Source organism: Phyllobates terribilis, unplaced genomic scaffold (genome assembly GCF_046119375.1).
Source record: "Phyllobates terribilis strain yellow unplaced genomic scaffold, ASM4611937v1 Scaffold_8__6_contigs__length_399053987, whole genome shotgun sequence".
Lineage (NCBI taxonomy): Eukaryota > Metazoa > Chordata > Amphibia > Anura > Dendrobatidae > Phyllobates > Phyllobates terribilis.
In genome coordinates this window covers 192,013,217-192,036,781 of record NW_027362768.1, presented here as the reverse complement: position 1 = coordinate 192,036,781, position 23,565 = coordinate 192,013,217, and the positions used below count along the sequence as shown (strand labels likewise).

Here is a 23,565-nt window from a genome sequence, read left to right as displayed (position 1 = left end):
AAAAATAACGTTTACACTCACCTTCTGATGTCCCCCGGTCTCCTCAGCGATGCGTCCGGTCTGTTGTATGGGTCGTGGTGGTGTGAAAGGACCTGCGATGAAGTCATTTACTCATGTGACAGGTCACACGACCGCTGACGTGGGCGGTCGATTGACCTGTCACATGACTCAATGACTTCATCGCAGGTCCTTTTCACACCACCGCGACCGATACAACACACCGAATGCAGCGGAGAAAACACCGGGAGCCATCGGAAGGTAAGTATAATCTTTATTTTTTAGTTTTTTACCATTTTTATTCTTATTTTTAAACTATTACTTGGTCACACTATATATGCCGGTTGCCGGTTGCATGGATTTATATAGTGTGACCAAGTTGTCAAGCACTTTTCCAAGTGATGCTAAAATCGCTTGACAACCCGCATGCGGAAATGCATGTGAAGAACGCTTGACAAACGCTTCTACCTGGCAGGAAAAATGCATGTAAAATCTGCATGCGTTTTTCCTGCCAGGGAGAAGCGGAAAAAATCTGCAGCATTTCTGCATCATGGGCACATAGCCTTACTGATCACTGCAGTCAGAATTATTCTTGAGCAGGGTCCTCAGTAACTGGTAAAGCCCCTCTGACTGTTCTAGCCTGTTTTCACTCTGGCTGTTATGACCTGCTGCAGATGTGATGCATGGACAGACACCAGCTTCTGGCAATGTGATCTAGGTCATTAATATTCAAAGATTTTATAGAGGTTCAAATCAGATGACTGTGATACAATTTTAAAATATTTCAGGACTTTTTTCAAATCCAATTCCTTCGTGGACTGTGAGGTGCTGGGGATCATTGTTCTTCTGGAAGGTCTAATGATGCCTGAGCTTCAGCTCTTCTCAGCATACATGATGTTTTCTAGGATTTCCAGCTACTTGTGCTGTAGCTTTCCAGCATGAAAGAGCAAAACAGCCACATCACTGAGCCACCACCATGCTATACCGTAGATATCACTGAGCCACCACCATGCTTCACTGTAGATATCACAAAGTCCTCGCCATGCTTCACTGGAGATATCAATGAGCCACCACCGTACTTCACTTAGGATATCACTCAGCCACCACCTTGTTTCATTGTAGATATCACTTAACCCCTGCTGTTCTTCACTGCAGATATCATTGAGCCTCCATCATGTGTCACTGTAGATATCACCAAAACCTGCCATGCTTCCCTGTAGATATCAATAAACCACCACCATACTTCACTGTAGATATCACCAAACTACCACCTTGCTTCACTGCAGATATCATTGAGCTACCACCATGATTCACTGTAAATATCACTAAGCCACAATCATTCTTCACTATAGGTAGTTCTGAGATTCCACCATGCTTCAATGTAGACATAAATGAGCCCCCACCATGCTTCACTGTAGCTATCACTGAGCCACCACTATGATTTTCAGCAGACATCACTAAGCTCCCACCAAGCTTAACTGTAGGCATCACCGAGCCACTGCCATGTGTAGGCAGGGTGTCCTTGTGAGCAGATGATTTATTATTTTGCTTCCAGTTATGCCGCTGATCCATAAGCCTGAAAAGTTCCAGTTTTATTTAATTGATCCTCAGAACAAAATCCCAAAACTTCTGTGGTTATTTCTATGGATTTGAGCCTATTGGAGGCAACTTTTCTTCTGCTTTTGGGCCAGTAAAGGTGACGTATTAGAGTTCGGACATGGAGACCTTCAGCAATAAATTAGCGCCTTACTGTGCAAACTGAAAGCTCAAAACCTGCTGCCACTAGATCTCACTGCAGGTCTTCTGTACTCACTGGAGGGTTTTTGACCAACTGCTTCCTCAGGAATTTGGTGGCAGCCGGTGACAGCTACCTTTTTCTGCCACATTCAGATAGTTTATCCAATGTCCCTATAACTTTATACTTGTGAACGCCGCTTCCAGTTGTATCTCTAAGAACACTCAATGTGACTGTATCTTTATGTATCCTTTTCTTTGTATGTGCAGATAATGATCTCTTCTCTTAACTTTTTGAACCTTTTTCTTGACGACCAAAAAATATTAGTGATTTGTAGGCCACTGCCCATGAGGAATGAGCTAAGATTCCTCAGGAACGCTGCCAGAAGCTGGTATCTGTGGATGCATCACGTCTGCAGTGGGTCATAACAGCCAGAGGGACAGCAGGTCATAACAGCCAGAAGGGCTCTACTAAGTACTAAAGACGCTGGTCATGAAGGAGCAGAATAATCTGGAGACCGAAGGAGTAAAAGTATCACTTTGTGCTGTATTTGGATAAACCACTTGTTTGTTAGTTGTGTTCGGCTAGGTTAATTCTTCCGCTTTGGTTAGTTTATTGCATTTAGCAGAAAATGTGTACGTTTTTCTAAAAAAAATAATTTGTGATGAGGGAGGGGGGATAATTGTGATTGAGACTGGGGCTGTCATTGACATATCAGGCAATAGTAGACTTTAAAACCAAAACCAAGCAAAATACCCAAATAACTAGAAGTAAATGGATAGATCGCACAGTGCAAAAATAATAATAAATAATAAAGGGTATTTAGTTAACATAATTTTGATCAAAATAATGTAAAAGCTATCCTACCACGTCAAGGCAACCCTTATGGGACAGTCCTAACTCTAATATTAAAAACCTTACCATTTGTCAAGTGACATACATATGGATAAGGGCAGAGAGTAGTAGACTTTATAGCATATTCAGCAAGTGGCTTTAGCGAATACTGTATTATAGCTGCAGTTACGGGTGGTCTGCCAGAGATATATAAAGCTTTGCCTCTTTTACTTGCACTAAACCTTTGTATATTTCTGCTTTCTTTTGCTATAAATTAGACACCGTTTACGTGAATCCTGGAATTTACTTTCGCTTCAACAGAATAATGGGTTTATTCTTGTTTGCTTAAGGTGTTAGGAAATTTTTGTGTATTAGATGAGCCAAGAATTTCTAAACGATTCCAATTTCCAGCTTGCTCTGAAAAAAGCACTTAGTAAAGTAGCGAGCGTTCCTCTTTATCTGCACTAAATCCCTCTGTTAATGCACCGTCAGGCTGGAAATTGTGCTCTCACAGTATCATCCTAGGATGGAAAATAGCTTCAAATCCTAGAAATAAAATCTTCGAAAATCTGTAAACAAATCACATTAAGACGATTTCCACTAAAGTTCAGAAAAGCTATTTGCACTGCGCAGACATAAATAACTCGCTGTATTATCACTGTTTCAAACCACTTTGATGGAACAGATGGCGAAGTCCTAAAGATAATTGTAAAGTTTGGAATTACGACGAGCTTTTTGTAACAAAACGCACTTTCAGTAGATTTGCAAAGGAAGAGGGTGGAGGAGGCATTACCGCTTCTAGTGAGGAAGTAATGTCCACCTGCGCATCCTCTTCATGTCCTCCTGGTGAACAAAAAAAATCTTCATCAATGACTTTTCCTCTAATTAACTAAGACTTTACACTTTCACTGAGCAGGAATCCCATTTGTCCTGTATGGGAGCCGCTTGTGCATTGTTTTTCTGAAGCTCTTATGCCACTTAAAGGGGTTCTTCACTTTGGACAATCGCTACTATTCAGAAACCTTTACAATAAGCAGATTGCAGAGTATTCTTCTGCTGGGACTTCCAGTGATCAGCTGTAATCTGTGGCCAGAAGTGGTTGATTACCTTGCAGCGCCACCACAGGAGAGATGAGGTATTACACAGTGTCCATTCCCATCATAGGGTTTTCTGTGTAATGCAGGATAGGACGGGTCCTCCAGCGAGAGAGACATTGTGCGTTAGGGTTCAGAGTAGGAGTTTTATTGCATGTGCACATTTTCAGCATTTGCAGCAAACAAATCTGCTGCACCTGTGTTGGCAGGAAAAATGAAGCCTAAAATACCCGTGGTTTTGATTAGTTTTTTATGCATTTTTGACTCGCTTTTTTGCATGTATTTTTGATGCGCTTTTCCCATTCATTAGAATAGGTGAAAAACATTACAAAAACACAGAATGAATTGACGCTGAAGATATGAAACAAGCTTCAAATCTGCAAAGGAAAAAAATAAGCAACAAGTGAGGAAACTTCAGGAATCTTATTCACTTTGCTGGTACTGTAAAACATTGAGTATTTTCTGCACCAAACCCTCAGCGTGTGCACGTACCTTAAGAATCTAGACAATGTTTTTAAGCATTAATCAAGTCTTATTGCGTTAATGTCTTGTTTACTATTTAAAGGGATTATATGGGTCTGTTTCTGCTTTTCAGAGATGGTGATACTGTTTTCCACAAGTTAAAAGGAGAACGACCAGCACACTGTCCTATTAAAGAATGATGTGCTTGAGGAAGGAACCCATGGTCCAGACTTGTTGAGGAAGGAACCCATGGTCCAGACTTGTTGAGGAAGGAGCCCATGGTCCAGGCTTGTTGAGGAAGGAACCCATGGTCCAGACTTGTTGAGGAAGGAACCCATGGTCCAGATTTGTTGAGGAAGGAACCCATGGTCCAGACTTGTTGAGGAAGGAACCCATGGTCCAGACTTGTTGAGGAAGGAACCCATGGTCCAGACTTGTTGAGGAAGGAACCCATGGTCCAGACTTGTTGAGGAAGGAACTTCAGCACCACAAAAGAAAAACAGACTGTAGGTTTTGCTGCAGTGATAGTTTATTTTGATTCGGCAAGGAGTCAAAAAACAAATAAAGTCCAACGTTTCGACCAGAAGTGTTTTTTTGTCAAGGACATCTGTTGCGGATGCAGGTGGGCAGAAATCTAGAAGAGCAATAATGTAACTCGTAAGATCTCCTTCATGTCAAGGACCTGTGTGGAGCAAGAGCTGGGAATCAGGTAATGTGGCAGGTCGAAACGTTGGACTTTATGTGATTGTAACTCCTTACTGGATGAAAATAAACTATCACTGCAGAAAGACCTACAGTCTCTTTGCCTTTTGTGCTAATTAAGTTCCTTCCTCAGCTGTTTTCCACAAGCCATTTGGAGGTACTTCCAATATGGATCTTGCATAGTATAAGTTATATAGCGGATTGACCTTTATACTGTAGGTTCGTTGATGACTATTTTATACAGCGATACAAAAGGTGTCCCGATTGCTCTTCAGATGAAAGTGAGACAATGGATAAGTATGATTTGTAGAATGGGATCTTTCTGGCCATATAAACCAAATGGACATTGCAAACGCCATGAGCAGTATGAGGAATGTTATCCCAAAGGACAACTGGCCCTTCAAGATCAGTAGACCCGACGTCCTCTCTGCTTTGCCAGGCGGCAATGTCATCCCTGCTGCAGACATTAGAAATGTCCCAGGTACATTAAGGGTCTTCAAATCCTTGATTGGAACGTTCTTCTTCGGGTTTTTAGTCTTGTATGATGAGTTTTATATATTATCTGGGACCATCAGGGATGGTATTAACGGGCATTATGGCCGACAATGAGCGCCATAATATGACTGATGATGTATAAGAGGCAAATCGTAGTCAACAGCATGGCCGACACTATATGGGAGCTGGGATTGGTGTAACTAGAAGCAATTGCATCCCAATGCAACAGGACCCCACAACTATGTGTAAGGCTATCGATAGACGGCATTGCTTGTATCTTTAGTTACTTATGTCTGGGGAGAAGAGTAAGTGATAGAAGTGAGACAATTCCATTTGCCTTGAATTTTGCATTAAATTTGAATTCACCAAATCTGTTCTAAAGGGGAATCGTGTGTGATGACGTGAGTCCCCGGTCATTGAAAGATCAGGCCGGAGGGAAGACAGAAGAGACGATCAGAGGACTGCTGACAGCGGCACGGGTACAAGGACAGTCGAGCACAGGTGAGCATAAAGTAGAAGATTTTTTTTAACCCCTTTCTAACGGATTTAATACACATCAAATGTATTTAATGCAAATCAAAATTTCCTCCCTGCACAAATTGATTTTTCGAAGATTCGCTCAACTCGAATTGTAGTGGTTGCAGTATCGCCTCGATTGGAGCCGAACTGCGATACCGGATGTAACCCAACCAATTCGATGTGTCAGTTTGTTGGTGTAAATGACTGCTCCAAGGTAAACCAACTGAGCGATAGTATAAGGAAAATAAGTGTCTAACTTCTGGCGAGATGTCCCAAATAATCATGTAAGGGGTCACTGAAACCATTTGGAGCATGTTCAGACTGCCTGGACTGAAGACGCTCATACACATCATGGCTCCATTACATGTGAAATAAAATTTGACCAATTCTCACTATAATAAAGGGTCATTGGCTGAATTGGGGAAACGAACAATTGTTCATTTTGACCTATAGCCAGCTGAGGAATGACCATTGGGTATGTTGGACATTGGCTAAATCATTAGTTAAAAAAGTCCAATATAGTTTGAGCTGTTTTTTTTGTTATCCTGCAGCGCATTCAGAAGCAGCATCAGCATAGGTAGCAATATAAAACAATACTGAGCAGTGTAACTGTGAATCCAGCTCTGCGGTGAGATAAACATTTACTAACAAGCAACTGTATGTGGGACATTATTGGAAAGTTTAACTCTGAACCTAGAAATTAAGTGAGGTAAAAGACTAGAAAATCAACACATGACATTGCAAATGGCATATGAGCAACCTACAGAGCACAATCCATACTGTGTGCATATTGCGCACTGTCAAGATTCGGCAATCTGCATTCACATAGACTAACTACACAAACTTCAGCTGAAACCTGGAAAACCATTCTAAAAACCCTGATTTAGGGATGCAGAAATAGGTGTCGCACCCTGAGCCTAGAGCGTGGGCATCTGCATCATCCCTTTTCCATGTGATAAGACATTAGTAAAATATTTATGTGCCCTTTTCTAGACACATCCCCAGAAGAGTGGCATAAGCCTTAAGAACAAATACATGATTTTGCGATACTCTGTTTGGAGAGGTTTAGGCTATATGTGCCTACATGTGACCACCAACATCTCTGTACTGTATATATTTTTGCTTATCTTGCTCAGCTCCTCCTCCCCTCTCCCCATTTCATAGACTTCAATAAGCAGCTGTAATCTGATCCCTCACTGTGCTGGCAGTTCATCTTCTGATGAGCAAGATGGAATTTAGTCGTTTTTCAGAGCGAATGATGAGTTGGGGAGTTGGAGTCAGGGGTGGGACGTGGCTCATAAGTGGAGAAAGAAGCAGATTTCTATGTTATAATATATGGTAAAGTTTCCTATTGATTTCTGCAGTTGGATGTATTGATGGTCACCATTGGTGTTCCCACTAACTATGTAAAGGTGAGACATATCTTTTTCGCAAATTACTAATGACCCTCTTTTTATTTGCTCCGAGGTGATGCTCTCACTCATGATTTTTGTTAATTTTTGCTTTTACGTTTCAATCGTTCCGTAAATGAAGTCGACTCCCGTTACGTAAAAACCTCGCGGCGAAGGAAAATGTAACATAAATCCATTTGTGAACATAAAGGCTGAAAATTGGACCAAAGACGGGACATTAATTCTACTAGTTGTACTTTACTGTACTAATATCCTGTGGCTACGAAGGTGCTAAACTAATTTACAAGGTGTTAAATCAAAGATGAGTCTTCCTGCTTCTGGGTATTCTCCTCCACACCGAGAACAAAGAGCTGAGCCAGTCTTGTTTATACAGTACTAAATCCTTGTAAAGTCACACCGGGGCAAATCTGCTATCTGACCTCGCCTGGAAGGCTATGTGAACACCTGCAGATTTATGAACTTCAGATGTCCGCTCGGTTTAGGTTAGACGTCATTTCTAAATGGCGAATTCTCCCGATTGATCACAATTCTATTTCTCTTATTTTAAGGTTCCGAGCATCAGAAGAAAAGGACAAATTACAGAAGCCGCCGAGCGCCATATTTTTTCCAACGCGAAATCTTTTAATAGAATGTTTTAATTAAGCTTTGAAAAATGTTACCTGATCGGGAGGATGAACTCAAAGGTCAACGCAGTTCTTCCAGAAATGATGGTTTTTGAGAAATCGCCCTATGGTGAAGATCGTTAGAAATGCACAAAATCTTTTTTTTTTTTGTTCGGTGATGATTAAGTGGTGCGAGTTCACCGAGGAGAGAGGCACCTGATGAAATGAAGGAGGAGAAGGTTGTGAACCCACTTCATTCCCGAGTTTTATCACAAATGTCGAGAGAGTTTTAATCAGTGACGAGAGGAGAGAAAATTCTTCTGACATCTCACCTCTCTATGACATCATCATTTCTCTTCTCGTCGAGGGGATAAGAAGATTTTAGATCTCACTTTTGAAGTGGTCTTTTGGGATTCAACCAAATTTCCCTTTATTTAACTGCAAATTGCTGAATCTTGACAGTGTGCAATATGTAGACAGTCAGGATTGTGCTGTATTTCCTACTTTAATTGCTATCACGTGACTGTAATTTTTCACTTTTAACTCAATGGTCTAGGGAGAGAAGTGGATGAGATTCCAGTCGGCACATGACCTTGCAGATAGCATCTGAGCAGGCAATAGAGCGCAATCCAGACTGTATGCATATTACACACTGTCAGGATTCAGCGATCTGCATTCACACAGAGTAACTGCACACACTTGGCTGAAGCCTGAAAAACTGCTCTAAGAGCCTGACTGAAGGAGCGGATCCAGATGTCTCACCCAGAACCCAGAGTGTAAGCATTTGCAATATCCCTTTGCCACGTAAGAAGACACTAGTATATTATATTGATGTGCCCTTTTCTTGACACATCCCAAGATGAGTGGCATACGATGACCAGCCTCGAGAACAAAAAAATTGACTTTGTGATACTCTGTTGGGAGATGTTTAGGCTATATGTGTCTACATGTGGCCACCCAGTGGTTGGGATGTGACTTGCAGGCTGTTAAAGGTTTCGCTATTATGTCACCAAAATGTACTGAAATTGAATAGTTAAAACTGGAGTCCTTTATGAAATACGTTGAACAGTAAAGGTGGGTATATACTGTATTTCAGTGGTGAAGCTAGCCAAAAACATTTGCAGGATCCTGGTTCAGTGGCCATGTAGACCATGGAATCAGAGCCCTGCAAATGGCCTGTTACCTGCAACATCCCCCAGCGCCTCTTCTGATTAGTAAACTGCCGCAACATCACCATGCTGCACCGCCAGTCACACGATCACGATGGTCACGATCACGATGGTCTACGACGTAGAAGAGATGTAGGGAGTGTCATTGGTAGTAGGAGGTTCACAGGGCTCTGGGTTGTCGGCCCATGGACTATGGATGTGGCCGGTCTGCCAGGGGTCTCGGAATCGTTTTGCCTAACCCTAGTAAATGGCACACAACAGATGTGGGTCCAGAAACCTAATCATCCCTTTGTCTGCTACCAAAAATGCAAGTCATAGAGACATTTTTGAAGGCAGATAAAGGTGGTGTTTCCAGATTTAAAAAACATGGAAGCTATTTTTAAAAAAAAACAGCGCCACCCTTCGATCCATGGGTTGTGTCTAGTACTGCTGCTCAGACCCAATAGTCATGAATATCACACACAAACTATGGACCCGTCCTGGAAAAAAAGTAGACATCTTTTTCTAATCTTGTACAACCCCTGTAAGACTTGTACATATCATTTCATCACGTGGTGTGACCCAATGGTGATGTACTGTAAAGCGTAGAGTGCCGATGTATAGCACCTCCATATGGCACCCTATTACAGAGGTATTTTTCCCATTAAGGGCACAGTCAGACGGCCATATAAAACGGAGCCAGATCGGGCTGCAATGCTCGGACTGGCTGTGGCTCTATCGACCCGAGTGTGACAGAAGTATATGAAGCATTCACACTCGGGTCATCCGTGCAATGTGGCCCGATCTCTGTCCCATTTATACAGCTGTCTGACTGCACCCCAAAGAATACAAAATACATATTAAATATGGTTCAATTTGATCTAAACCATGAGATTAGAGAGTGAAGGATAACTCCTACATAGACCATGAGATAAAACTGTATGTGCTCTGTAAAGCAATAAACTTGTACCGAAGAATAACATGGTCGTGTGCATGAAGCCGAAAGGCAAACAGCAGCAAAAGCAGAGTACAGAGATTGTAACCCAGACCTGCGAAGTCCCGTACAACACGGGGAGTGTCAGCCCTAGACGTGTGGGGACCTGGAGGCTCGGAGTATACGTGAGGCTCGGAGTATACGTGAGGCTCGGAGTATACGTGAGGCTCGGAGTACTATGTGGCCATTGATTTTAGTATTAGAAGAATGACTCTTTGGGGAATACTGAGCTGATTTATTGATCACTTGGTTTGCTAATTGCCGTGTCCTATATGCTTCATAGATTGGAGACTGGAGGCTAATTCCTGTATGTTCAGATATTAATGTTCTCACCTGGCACTGCAGTGCTTATTACATTATTGCACCATTGACCTCTGATCTCCATATATTGAAACTATCATCCACTTATTGCAATGAATAGCATTTAGGGTGCACCCCAGAACTAACATGAGGGTCCCATTGTGGGAACGGCTCCACTTCTATTAAGCAGGTGCACATGTCCCATTGCAATCACTGGATTTCCTTTAGTTTGTTAATAATAACGCTTGCAGAAATGAGAATCATTCTGGATGAGGCTGATGAAGACTCCTGAAATTATGGATGAGGGAGCCGAGAACCTAATGTGAAGTAACTCCAAGATTTTATATCTAGAGATGTCTTAGTGACAAGAAAAAATATGAAAGGAGTTTTCCCAGAATCGTGTAAATGTTATCTTCTGACATAAAACTGTAGAAACTCCCCAACGACCATCAATCAAACATTTCAGCCAGGGCGCTTCTCCAAGTCCCTGTGGTCATACGTCCACTTAGTGCTGATGATTTCTCTCAGTGATATTATGTCCATGGTCCTGACTAGTGTTGAGCCACCCCCGTAGTGTTCGAGTTCGGTTCGGTTCGTCGAACACCCGTGTGTTCGCCGAACTGTTCGTCGAACTGTTCGTCGAACACCTTCGAACACCGTTAAAACCAATGGCAGGCAAACAAAAACACATAGAAACACATAGAAAACACCTTCAAAGGTGTCCAAAAGCTGACAAACTGCTCAGAAGACACAACTAACACATGGAAAAGTGACAAGTACATATAGTTATGCGAAAAGAAAAGAGGTGGAGGAGTAAAAGGAGGGGGAGACACAGATATAGGCATGTCATGCCCTTCTAAAATCCAAAAAGTGAGAAGCCGAGACGGCCAGTCCGCTCCTGCCCGTGCCACCTCCGTGTCGCCGGGTTTGTGCCAGAGCCGCGGTGAACCCTGACGGCCAGCCCCCCTCTCCCAATACTGGTGCCTGTCCGCTGGTGGGTCGAGAGAGCCCCCCTGTGGTGGAGGCAGCTCTAAGCTTTTTAATTTAAATTGTCCCTCTAATTTGAATGAATACACTTTAAATCCATTTACAAGGATCTATTGGAGGGCAAGTCTCATGCCAGCAGCCGCGTAATTCCAGCTCCAGTAGCGTCCACTAAAGCTGCTGCAGTTAAAAAGCTTTTATAAGGATCGAGCTCGGCTGTCCACCGCAAGGCATCCTAGTGCCAGTCCCAGCCCCTATGCCTTGGGGTGCCTCCTGATGCTCTTCACTGAGTATCCCGTGGTCCCGAAGCATTTCCTTTGAAAAAATTAAGTGTCCAAACTACAGGTGGTGTAGCTTGCTTAACAGCCGGGATAATCCGCTGACTAGCAGACACTGCTACTAGGCACAAAGTATTTCCTGGGCTAGATGCAGTTAAAAATTTGTAAGTAGATACTCTCGTTGGATGCTGAGAAAGCATTCCATAGAGTCTCCTGGCACGCCATATATGATTCTCTTAAAAAGCTTGGGGTAGGGGTCTAGGGGACCCTTTTATAGCCAAAATCACGGCCCTGTATCACAATACGTCACCTAGGCTGAAGATAAATGGAACTGTAGCACCGAGGGCTCGGTTGCTACAGACGTATTGCACCTCACCCAGAGGTGTGATATCTCACTCTCAGATAAGGATGGAGTGTGGATCAGGACCCGACACCTGCATGCATTACACCACATTGCCGTGGGGCAGGGCGACCAATATGCCCCTGAGATGGGCACGACAGTCCCTGTCCCTGGCTGGAGTGGGGGGAGGGAACACTGAGGAAGGGGAACCCTGCAGTGCAGGAGCAGGGAGGAAGCAGTTCCTGGGTGCATTGAGAAGGGAGTATAAAAGGTGGGCACCATCTTAGTTCAGTGCAGAGAAGTCTGAGCAGAAGTGGCAGGGAGCAGGGGCTCTGCATGAGCTCTGCTCCGGAGGCGGGCCTAGTAATAGAGGCCCAGGCCTGCAAGAGGGAGAAGGAAGGAAGAGGAGCGGAGAAGGCTCCAGGAACGAGGAATGAAGGGATCCCAGGGGTGCGGACGGGCGAGTCGCCACCGCACGCCCGAATCCACCTGCGTGGAGGGGTCAGGCCAAAGGGGGAGACCGGTCCCCGAACTAGTGGAGGCAGGAAACGACCCTCAGCTAGAAACCGGAGGCTCTGACATTTTATGTGGCGCAGCCCCTTGCTCCACCCGCTAGGAAGGCACCACATAGGGTCAGGGAAACTGGCGCCAAGTTTACCAAGAGGAGGCCCGAGGCAGCCAGACAGAAGTGTTGGTAAGAAAGGCCAGACAAAGGACACACAAAGGGGGTCCTGTGAAGCGCTCCAAAGTTATCTGGGAGTTGTCTGAGCCCCTCACCTGGTGAGCACAGTACGACGTGGGCAGCCGATACCTGCAGACGTGGTCTGGATAATAAGAACTGTGAGTAAAGACCCTGAACTGCATCACTGACTCCGTGTCGTTACTGCTGCTGCCCTGCACCATCACCCCCATCCTCCGCATACACTGCCCTGAGGCTATACTCCTCCCGTGGGGAGTTATGCTACGCTCTGCTGCACCCACAACACCAGCCTTAGCGGTCTGCCCTGTAGCGGCGGTTCACTCTGACCGCAATCCACGGGTGGCGTAGTCGGACATTTAAACATCAAAACCACATAAATAGTTCCGCCACTGGTTTGACCGCCCTGAGCCACGGAACCGGATCGCCGCCACGAAGACTACAACCACCAGCATCCACCAAAAAGGGTCCGGCTCCGGGTGTCCTAGTGACGGAGCACCTGCTCTCATCAATTCGCCATAACCCCAATATTAGGTGGATTGAGGTGGGAGGCACCGAGTACAAGTGCTCTCTATTTGCTGATGATGTCCTAGTATATATCACTCAATCACATATATCCATCCCTGCTGTTATGGCTGAAATAGATCACTTTGTTACATGGTAAAATTTTAAAATCAATGCAGCGAAGTCTGAGACCCTCGATGTCTCCCTCCCCAAATCCATATAGGATTCCATCCAGTCCAACTTTCCCTTTGCCTGGCCCTCACAGGGTATCAAATACTTAGGAATTCCTATTCATAGAGACCTCTCCCATCTATGTTATCTTAATTTTGGGCCCTTTATTGAACAATTCCATACAGACCACGGTTGGCAAGTTAGAACTGTAAGATTCACTACGTGAACCACTGGTGTTTTGTGGAAAAGCACATGTACACCGCGTTCCAAATTATTATGCAAAAAGTGTTTAGGAGTGATAAGGGAAGAATTTGTTTGTTTGTCAGTTAAACTCATTGATGGTGATGTGTGTCAGGGCTCTTTATATCACTGTAAGCAATTGCAGACACCTGTGCTAATTAGTTTGGCAGGTGTGTCCAATGAAAGGCAAGACTACTTAAGAAGGCTCTCTCACATTATTAAGCAGCCTACATTTTCTGCCAAAATGGGAAAGAAAAAGGATGTGTCGGCTGCTGAGAAGCAACAAATTGTGGAGTGTTTAGGTCAAGGCATGACTACAATCAACATTGTGCGATGATCAGGATGAAGTGTCTTGGCAATCAAGAAGTATGTAGCTGATTCACAGTACACACGTGTGCGTGCTGATAAGGGCAAATTGAGGACTCTTTCCTACAGGCAATTACGTCAGGTTGAAAGAGCAGCGGCAAAAAAGCCTTGTCATAGCAGCAGACAAGTTTTTGAAGCTGCTTGTGCCTCCAACGTCCCCCGAACAACAAGATGCAGGGTCCTTCAGAGGTTTGCAGCTGTGCATACGCCATCCTGTCGACCTCCTCTATCCACTTCACACAAGCAGAAACGGCTCCAGTGGGCCAAACATTACATGAAGACTGATTTCAAAACTGTTTTGTTCACGGATGAGTGCCGTGCAGCGCTCGATGGTCCAGATGGATGGAGTGGAGGATGGCTGGTTGATGGACACCCCACGCAAACACGGCTACAGCGCCAACAAGGAGGAGGTGGAGTAATGTTTTGGGCTGGAATCATGGGGAGAGAGATTGTCGGCCCCTTTAGGATCCCTGAAGGCGCTAAAGATGAACTCCATAATGTATGTGGATTTTCTCAAACAGCACTTCCTGCCATGGTTCAAGAAGAAGAACCGTGTATTTCACAGCAAGATCATTTTTCTGCATGATAATGCACCATCTCATGCTGCACATAAAACATCTGCATCTCTGGCTGATATGGGCATAAAAGGGGACAAACTTATGGTGTGACCCCCATGCTCCCCTGACCTCTACCCATTCAGAACCTTTGGAGCATCATTAAAAGGAGTGTCTATGATGGCGGGAGGCAGTTCACATCTAAGCAACAGCTCTGGGAGGGTATTCTGTCCTCATGCAAAACAATTGAAGCAGAAACCATCCAAAACCTGACAAATTCAATGGACGAGAGAGTTCAGAAGCTCCTTTCGAACAAGGGGTCCTATGTGAAAATGTAACATCACCTAGAATAAAGTTTTGAGTTGAAAACTGTTTGATTTCAGTTTCTAACAACCTGCTAATGCTTATAATTTCAAAAATGACCATTTTTTTGGTCTTTATTAAAATGAAAAGGTTGATCGAAAAGTTTGGGGGATCTAAGAGTGTGGCAACCCAGTAGTCATGATTACTTCGAATTCTGACAATATGAGGGTCATGCTGCAGGTAGTGCAGCAAGAAGGCACTTATGTGTCTTGCGCATCTCGGAGCCCCAAAATTATTTTCCGGGCTAGATGCAGCTAAAAATTATTTTTAATTTTAAATCTGGTGAAGCTTATTATAGATGGCCTAATAGGATCAGTGCTGCACACTGCTACAAAGCCCAAATTATTTTCCAGTCAAGATACAGATAAACATGATTAGTAATTTGAAAGCTTAAAACGGTTGGTAGGGTGATTTTAACCAATCATCAAGCTTTTACTCTCCCCAGGATGACACAGGGGTAGAAAAGTCATTTCGGATCCATGATTTGTTCATCTTTATGAACGTGAGTCTGTCTACATTATCAGTGGAGAGCCGCGTGCGCTTATCTGTCAGCACACCACCAGCAGCGCTGAACACACGTTCAGACAGAACGCTGGCTGCGGGGCATGACAAGATCTCCAAGGCGTAAGTGGCTAGCTCCGGCCATTTATCCAGATTGGAAGCCCAAAAAGAGCAAGGGTCCAGTGACACAGTCGTGGCTTCAATGTTTACTTGGAGATACTCCTGTACCATCGTCTCTAGGCGTTGACTATGTGTCAGACTTCTTGTCTCCTGTGGCCTTGCAAAGGATGGGCTAAAAAAGTGGTGAAATGATTCCGCAAAATTGATGTTACCAGCAGATACTGTGGTTCTGTTACGGTTTGAGTGCTGAACACTTGACGGTCCCACGGTTGGCAAGTTGGAACTGTGAGATTCACTATGTGCACCACTGGTATTTTGTGGAAAAGCACATGTAAGATTCTGCAACAGTCTCTGCTGATACTCCTGCATGCGTGCATCCCTTTCTATGGCAGGAATAATTTCTGCAAATTTACTTTTGTACCGGGGATCTAACAGTGTGGCAACCCAGTAGTCAGGATTATTTCTAATTCTCACAATTCGAGGGTCATGTTGCAGGTAGTGCAGCAAGAAGGCACTCATGTGTGTTGCGCATCCAGGAGCACCAAGTCCCTGTTGTGTTGGTGGCGAGGTAACAATCATGCTTCCTTCCTCTGTCCTCTCCCCCCAACCTCGCACAACAGAAATGTGATCAAGGTCTCCCTCATCTGATGAGTCTTCCATCAGTTCGTCCTCCACTTCTTCCTGGGCTCCTGCACCTTCCTCACTAGTTTGGCTGCTACCATGCGCCCTGGTTAAACCATCTCCCCCACCCTCACATGCCTGCCGCCTTGGTGCTGCCGACCGTCTGGACCTTGCAGATGTTAGCCCTTCCGCATACAACTCCTCCTCCTCTACTTCCTCCACCTCCTCTTGTGCCACCACCTGACTCCGAATTCTGTTTAACATGTGCTCCAGCATGTAAATCACCGGAATAGTCATGCTGATAATGGCATCGTCAGCACTAAACATCTTCGTCGCCATTTCAAAACTGTGCAGAAGGGTGCATAGGTCCCTGATCTGAGACCACTCCTCCAGCGTGATTTGCCCCACCTCTGAATCTCGTTGGCCCAGGCTATACGTCAGAACGTATTGCACCAGGGCTTGTCGGTGCTGCCACAGTCGCTGCAACATGTGCAGAGTTGAATTCCACCGGGTAGGCACATCGCATTTTAGCCGGTGAAGTGGCAGGCCCAACGACTTCTGTAGAGATGTAAGTCGCTGAGCTGCGGGATGCGAACGGCGGAAGTGAGCACACAGCGACCGTGCCCTCTGCAGAAGGCCATCTAGTCTGGGATAGTGGGCTAAAAATTGCTGGACAACCAGGTTCAACACGTGAGCCATACAAGGCACGTGTGTGACATTGCCCCGGCGAAGGGCCGCACCCAGGTTTGCAGCATTGTCGCACACGGCCTTCCCTGGTTTCAGGTCCAGTGGAGACAACCATTCATGAAATTGGTTCTCCAGAGCTGACCACAACTCCTCAGCTGTGTGACTCACATTTCCCAGACATTTCAATGTAAAAAACGCCTGATGACGTTGAGCCCTACTGCCAGCATAGTAAGGAGGTGTGCAGGATCCCTTCTGCGCAGTTAGAAAGCTTGTGGCATGACCAGACAGGCTTTGGGTGCAGGTGGAGGACCGAGAGGAGGTTGAGGAGGCAGAAGCAGTGGAGGAACTTGTGGGGACGGCAAGACTTGGACAGCAGCCCCTTGTCCTGCTGTCACCATAGTTACCCAGTGCCCAGTCAGCGACATGTAACGCCCCTGTCCATGCCTACTCGTCCAAGTGTCTGTGGTGAAATGCACCCTGTAACACACAGAGTTTCTCAAAGAAGCGGTGATGTTGTGTGCGACATGATGGTGGAGCGCAGGCACACCTTTCTTTGAGAAGTAGTGCCGACTGGGCATCTGGTACTGGGGCACTGCGACGGACATAAGGTCTCGAAAATCCTCTGTGTCCACCAGGCGGAAAGGCAGCATTTCTGTAGCCAAGAGCTTGCAGATGGTGAAATTCAACCTCTTAGCTTTCTCATGGCTAGGAGGAAATGGTCTTTTACTTGTCCACATCTGAGGGACCGAGGGCTGGCTATTGTGCTTAGACGGGGTTGATAAGGGTGTCCCCGGCAAACTGCCGGTCTGTGAGGAAGATGCAGGCGGACATGTTAGGTTGCCTTGATCCAAAGGTGGTGCTATCGATGTCGGACAGCGCTCAAGACCAGCTGGTGTTACCACCTCCAAAGAAAATGATGACCTGCCAATCACGCTGGCTGTTGCGGGTAAAGAGGTGGCAGGTCTGCGCCCCAAAACAGGTGTGACTGCTGTCCCCCCAGTCACAGAGGATGAAGAGGCCGCGGATGCACAAGATATGGCAGACGGTGGTTGGCCCGGCCGGCTAGACCGCATTGTAGCACACTGAGCTTCCCACTGCAACTTATGCTTCATGTCCATGTGCCGGTTCATGCATGAAGTACTCAAACTATGTATTTTTTGGCCTCTACTTAGCTTTTGCTGACAAATGTTACAGATAACACGAGTTGGGTCATCTTTATCGATCTGAAAAAATGCCCAGGCTATGCAAGGCTTAGCACCCATGCGACCTGAAGAGCCACCACGACTTGTGGTGAGAGGCAGAGTTGTGTTTGAGGATGCAGTTGTTGACGTGCTTCCAGTACTACGTCTCTGTCCAGGAAGGCGCAACCTGACCTCGTCGTCACTAGCATCTTCCTCCACCTCCTCTGCTGACCTCATCTCTTGGCTGACTGTGGGTTGACAGTAAGTGGGATCTCCGACCTCATCATCATCACCCTGTGCGTTATCACACCCGTCGTCCTCAGAGCCAACCTGTTCCTGCCCTGACAAAAAACTAAAGTTGTCGCTCCAATCAGGTATTTGAGTCTTATCATCGTCTTCCTCATTGTCTCCACCAACAGGAGTTACAGTTTGGGAATGAGGGTCTACATTATGGTCAGAACCTTCTGCGTCTGGTCCTGGATCCGACTCATAAAGATTCTGGGCATCAGTGCAGATCATTTCCTCGTCTGGATTCACAGAAGCGCTGGAGTCGACCTCTGATTCCCAGGCTATAGTATGAGTAAACAGCTCTGCAGACTCAACCATCTGTTCTACCTCATACTCAGACGGGCAGCTGGAGATTTGGGAGCTGTGAGGAAGCAAGTGCGATTTGGGTGACACCTTTGAGGACTGGAGTATTTGTGATGTTGAAGTTGATGTGGAGGAGAGCCCACTTAAAGGAGCACTTGATATCCGTTGAAGCACCTGCTGTTTTTGTGCCTCATCTGGAATTTGTAGCGATTGGCGTGGCCGTAAGAAAGGGATCTTATCACATTGTCCGCTAAAAGAAGTAGACATTTTAGTTTGGCTGGAAGATGGTCTTTCTTCTGCACCTACCCCACGGACACAACCTTTTTTCCCCTTCCCAACACGCTTATTCCCCTTTCCACCAGCAGCAGGCCTTTTTCCACTCATTTTGGTGGTTAACTAATTCACAACTCTGGAGTTGTTTGCACAAAAAAACAATGGATGGTAACCGAGCAGAGCTGAGTGGCCAAACTGTGGTATTAGGCCAAAACTATTGGCTGGGTTAGATGCAGAAAAAAATTATTTTTAATTTGCAACCTGATGGAGGTCAGTATAGATGGACTAATAGACCAAGTCCCACACACTGCTAGAAGCCCAAATATTTTTTCAGAGCTAGATGCAGAAAAAAATTATTTTTAATTTGCAACCTGATGGAGGTCAGTATAGATGGACTAATAGACCAAGTCCCACACACTGCTAGAAGCCCAAATATTTTTTCAGAGCTAGATGCAGAAAAAAATTATTTTTAATTTGCAACCTGATGGAGGTCAGTATAGATGGACTAATAGACCAAGTCCCACACACCGCTAGAAGCCCAAATATTTTTTCAGAGCTAGATGCAGAAAAAAATTATATTCAATTTGCAACCTGCTGGACGTCAGTATAGAAGGACTAATACAACAAGTCCCACACACAGCTAGAAGGCCAAATATTTTTTCAGAGCTAGATGCAGAAAAAAATTATATTCAGTTTGCAACCTGATGGAGGTCAGTATAGATGGACTAATAGAATGATGCTATGCCCAAAAGATTTTACTTCACTAGGTGCAGTAAAAAAATTGGTATTCTATACACAGGTGGTATATCTTGCAACACAGATAGGCTACTCCACTGACTAACACACTCTGCAATAGGCCAAAAAGGATTAGCTTTGCTAGATTCAGCCAAATGCTGTGAAAAAAACTTGCACATCACTGGCACAGACCTGCCTGGCAAAAACTGATAGGAACTGATGTAACCTAGTCCTGAAAAGGACTGGAATTACAATTAGTCTTTACTCCCACAATCTATCTATTTAAGAGCACAGACCTCCCTGATAAAAGTCGTAGGAAATGCTGTAACCTAGTCCTTAAAAGGACTGCAATCACAACTATTCCCTACTCCCAAGTTATCTGTATATTTGTTTGAAAATTGGCTTGAAATTAACAAGGTATAGCGCACACAGCAACAGCGGTGCCGTCTAACACGCAGCTGCAGCAGTGAGAAAATGGTGGCGACGGGGAAAATGGCTTGGTCTTATAGGGCAAGGACATGTGACATACACTGCCAATCACACATGCCCTTGCTTGTGTGAAAAAAAGCACTTCGCTCCGTGTGTGCGCTGCTGATAGGCTGACAGATTGCACCTCCCCACTGTAAATGCGGGAAAGAGAAAAAAAAATGGAGATCTTCATTGTTCCTGCAGAGATCCATCCCCTGCCCCTCCCCCCGCCCCGCTGTACACTCAAACTGCGTATTAACATTAATTTTCATCATTACTGAGAAAAAATCCAGTTATGATTTTGGTGCACGAACAGTTATCGAACATAACCTCGAACAGCCGAATTTTTCTCAAATTGTTCGTGTTCGCCGACCGGCTCGAACACCGCCCAAAACAGCTCGAATTTGAGATTGGCGAACAGTTCGAGTAGAACAACGCTCATCTCTAGTCCTGACACAAATTCACGTTACCCGACCACCAAATGGCTCTAGCACTTAATATGCACCCACCACGGAGGAGGAATTTGGGGACCACCACTTGGAGTAGGAGCCCCAACATTTAGGTAAAGAAATATTAATAATCTTTGGGATCGGAAGTTGTGTTCCCCCAACACTTCCCTGGTGGCCATTCAGATCAATCACAGAACATGAGATACATGAACAAAAGAGATGAGACAATCAAATTTGTTGCGAATTTCATCAAAAATTTGGATTTGCCCAAATTTGAAATTTTTATATGATTCACTTTATGTGAATACAGCAACATGGCAGCCAACTGGTAAAAGTTCAGGAAAGGGGTTCAAATATTTTTAGGAAAAAAAAAACCATTACACTCACCCTGTTCCTCAACTGTCTTGGTGCTGCGCTCCCCGCCCGGCTCGCTTCCTCCGCGGGCTCCAGTCTTCTCTTCCGTCTACACCCTTTCTTTGGCATCTCCATCTTTGAAAAGACTTTAAATGACATCATGACCTTGTGGAGTGACGCGTGACATGACAATACGGGAGACCTAGTCACCACCTCAGCTCCAAAGAGTGGAGAAGACGGACACAGTAGAGAAGACTGGAGCCTGCGGAGGACCAGGCGGGGAGCTGCCGTGCCGGTAAAGGGCGAGGAGAGTATAATATTTTATTTCAATTTGAACAAATCTGGAAAATTTAATTTTTAGCAGATACGCTCATCTCTAAGGTTACAGCAGCAGGGGCTCATAGCAAAAGCTCAAAGAGAAGACCCCCTCTGTGACGTCTTTGTGCCATTGTATAGGTAAATCCATAAAATCCCAAGAATGTTTCCCTCATACCTATTAACTTCGCTGTTGGGATGTTTAAGCTTTGCCCCCTTGGGAACACTCCAAACTGGAGGTAACTCTTTCTTATGTAGCACCATCATATTGCACAGTGCTCTACAGACATCGTCATTGTCCCCATTGGGGCTCACAATCTATATTTCCAATCGGTATGTCCTTGGGGTGTGGAAGGACACCCTGTCCGTATCCAAGCCAAGACTTGCACAAATTCCCATGGTTGTGTCCAAAAATGTTGTAGATACTCAGCAAACTCCGGACTGTTGGCAACAATGTATCCCGTCCAGCAGTCAGTGCTTATGACGACCCGGTGGACAATACTTATAGAGGCGGACATTTTTCAACATTTCTTTTGGCGAAAAATTGAATGAAATTGTTTTTCTTTACTGGTTTTGCAATTTTCCTGAGTTTTCCAGGACATTGTCAGCATTGTTATAGGAGCCTCGTCCCTTATCACCCCCCCCTCCCCCCCCCGTGTGTCTCCTTACGATGACCTTCCTAAGAGCGGTTTTATCTTTTTCTCCATATTCTTTAACCCAAATCATTTTCTCCTTCATACATATCAGATACAAGCTGGACAAGGTTTATCTGCTCCAACCAACCATCACTTAATGGGATCAGCCCCCTCCACCCCCTTTTAAAGTGATGAGGCTTCGGGGGTCACGAGCTTTCTTCCCGGCCTGTTGTATCCATTAACAATGCAAAGATCACAATGACAGCAGGTGGCTTGCATGCACTGTTTGGCGGCTTTCATGCTGCCCTTTGAATAGCCTTGACCTAGGCCATGGCCTTAGCAGACTTTCCTTAAATGTTATTTCCATGGGAATACCCCAGAAGGTTGTTAATGGTTTCTCTAACCTCTGAAGAACAATTACTGAGAAAATTGCTTCTGTTTTTTTTTTTTTTTTTTTTTTTTAGAAAATTGGAATGCAAATTGTGTTAGTGAGAGAAGCTTCTGGAGGGAATTTAAGGTCCATTTACACGATTATCGGGATTATTTCTAGAAACACTCGTGCACCATCATTTTTGCAGAAAGCAATGCAATCGTAAATAACAATGCATTTTGCTGCTGATCACCCGACGGACGAGCAAGACGCCTGTCCATTGGGTGAATTGATCTTTTGTTCTGTTCTGCTCGGCGGCGCATTGTCCTGCATAAATAGGACTCGTGATGCCGAGAACAATGGCAGCCTATGGGCAATGAACGACCTTTAACTGATCATTCAGTGCGCGTCTAAGGCCGCCCCATGGCCCATGTAATCTGGCTATTAAACAACTGTTGATCAATAGATAAGCAGATGATTGGTGGTCATTAAGTGCCCAGGTTGGCCAGTGTAAACGGACCCTTAGGCTCACATCTATAATGTAATCTATATCACTGCTGCTTCAAGGGACACTCCTTAAAGGGTTTTTTTCCACGAACAAAAAGTTCATTTTAATCAATAGATCTTGGAATAATAATAACTTCCACAATGGGATGTGTTAAAATAAAATGTTCCTGTGCCGAGATAATCTTATAAATGTTCCTCTGTGTAATGGTCATGTCTGATCGTGCAGTAACATGGTCTGATTCTTTCTGTGAGGCAAAACGGGCAGTGAAATGTTTTACCTCACAGAAAGAATCAGCTGTGATCCGGTCTGTCCTGTCTGTATACTCTCATGTGACCCCCTGCTGTAATGTCTGTATACTCTCTTTCTCCTCCCCTGCCCAGGAGCTGTGGTATGATCAGACCATGTTCCTGCACGGTCAGACACGGCCATTACACAGTACACAGCAGGGGCACATGTATAACATTATATCAGCACAGGGACATTGTATCTAAACACATCCAATTGTGGAAGTTATTATCATTCCAAGATCTATTGATTAAAATGTACTTTGTTCATGGGAAAACCCTTTTGAGGAGACCAGCTAACTATGGAGTCTTATTGGTAAAGCAAAAGTTTGAGAGGAGAAACGCACATGTGCCTCCCAGAGGTGGCTCCCTATACGTCAATATCCGACCTTTCAAGGAGCTTTGCAGCATGACTGGAGATATTAGCCAAGCCAGAGAACCCCAATAGGCAAACTTCCTTGGAGGTCTTCATCAAAGGCGACGGTCTTGAAGGCTTCCTACTAGATCGCACATCTTGGAAACTACTACTCCGGAGTTGATGCCCAATGAATGTCCATTTTGTAATGTTTTCTTGGATTGATCGGGGTCCAGTAGTCAGTCTGCACAAATTGCATAGCGTGCCAAGGCGCAAAATGGACTTTCGTTTGGCGTATGCTACATCTTCATTTACAGAAGTGTAACA

At 44.9% G+C, this 23,565-nt stretch overlaps 1 long non-coding RNA gene across 1 annotated transcript in view; it reads left to right on the top strand.

The window, feature by feature from the left end:
- LOC141156479 (uncharacterized) overlaps positions 1 to 8,229 on the top strand; it is a 50,112-nt gene extending 41,883 nt beyond the window's left edge. Inside the window, exons 2-3 of the long non-coding RNA XR_012247635.1 lie at positions 5,702 to 5,820; positions 7,799 to 8,229. This is a non-coding gene — a long non-coding RNA (uncharacterized lncRNA). The remainder of the gene's footprint in view (positions 1 to 5,701; positions 5,821 to 7,798) is intronic.
- Positions 8,230 to 23,565: the final 15,336 nt, after the last annotated feature.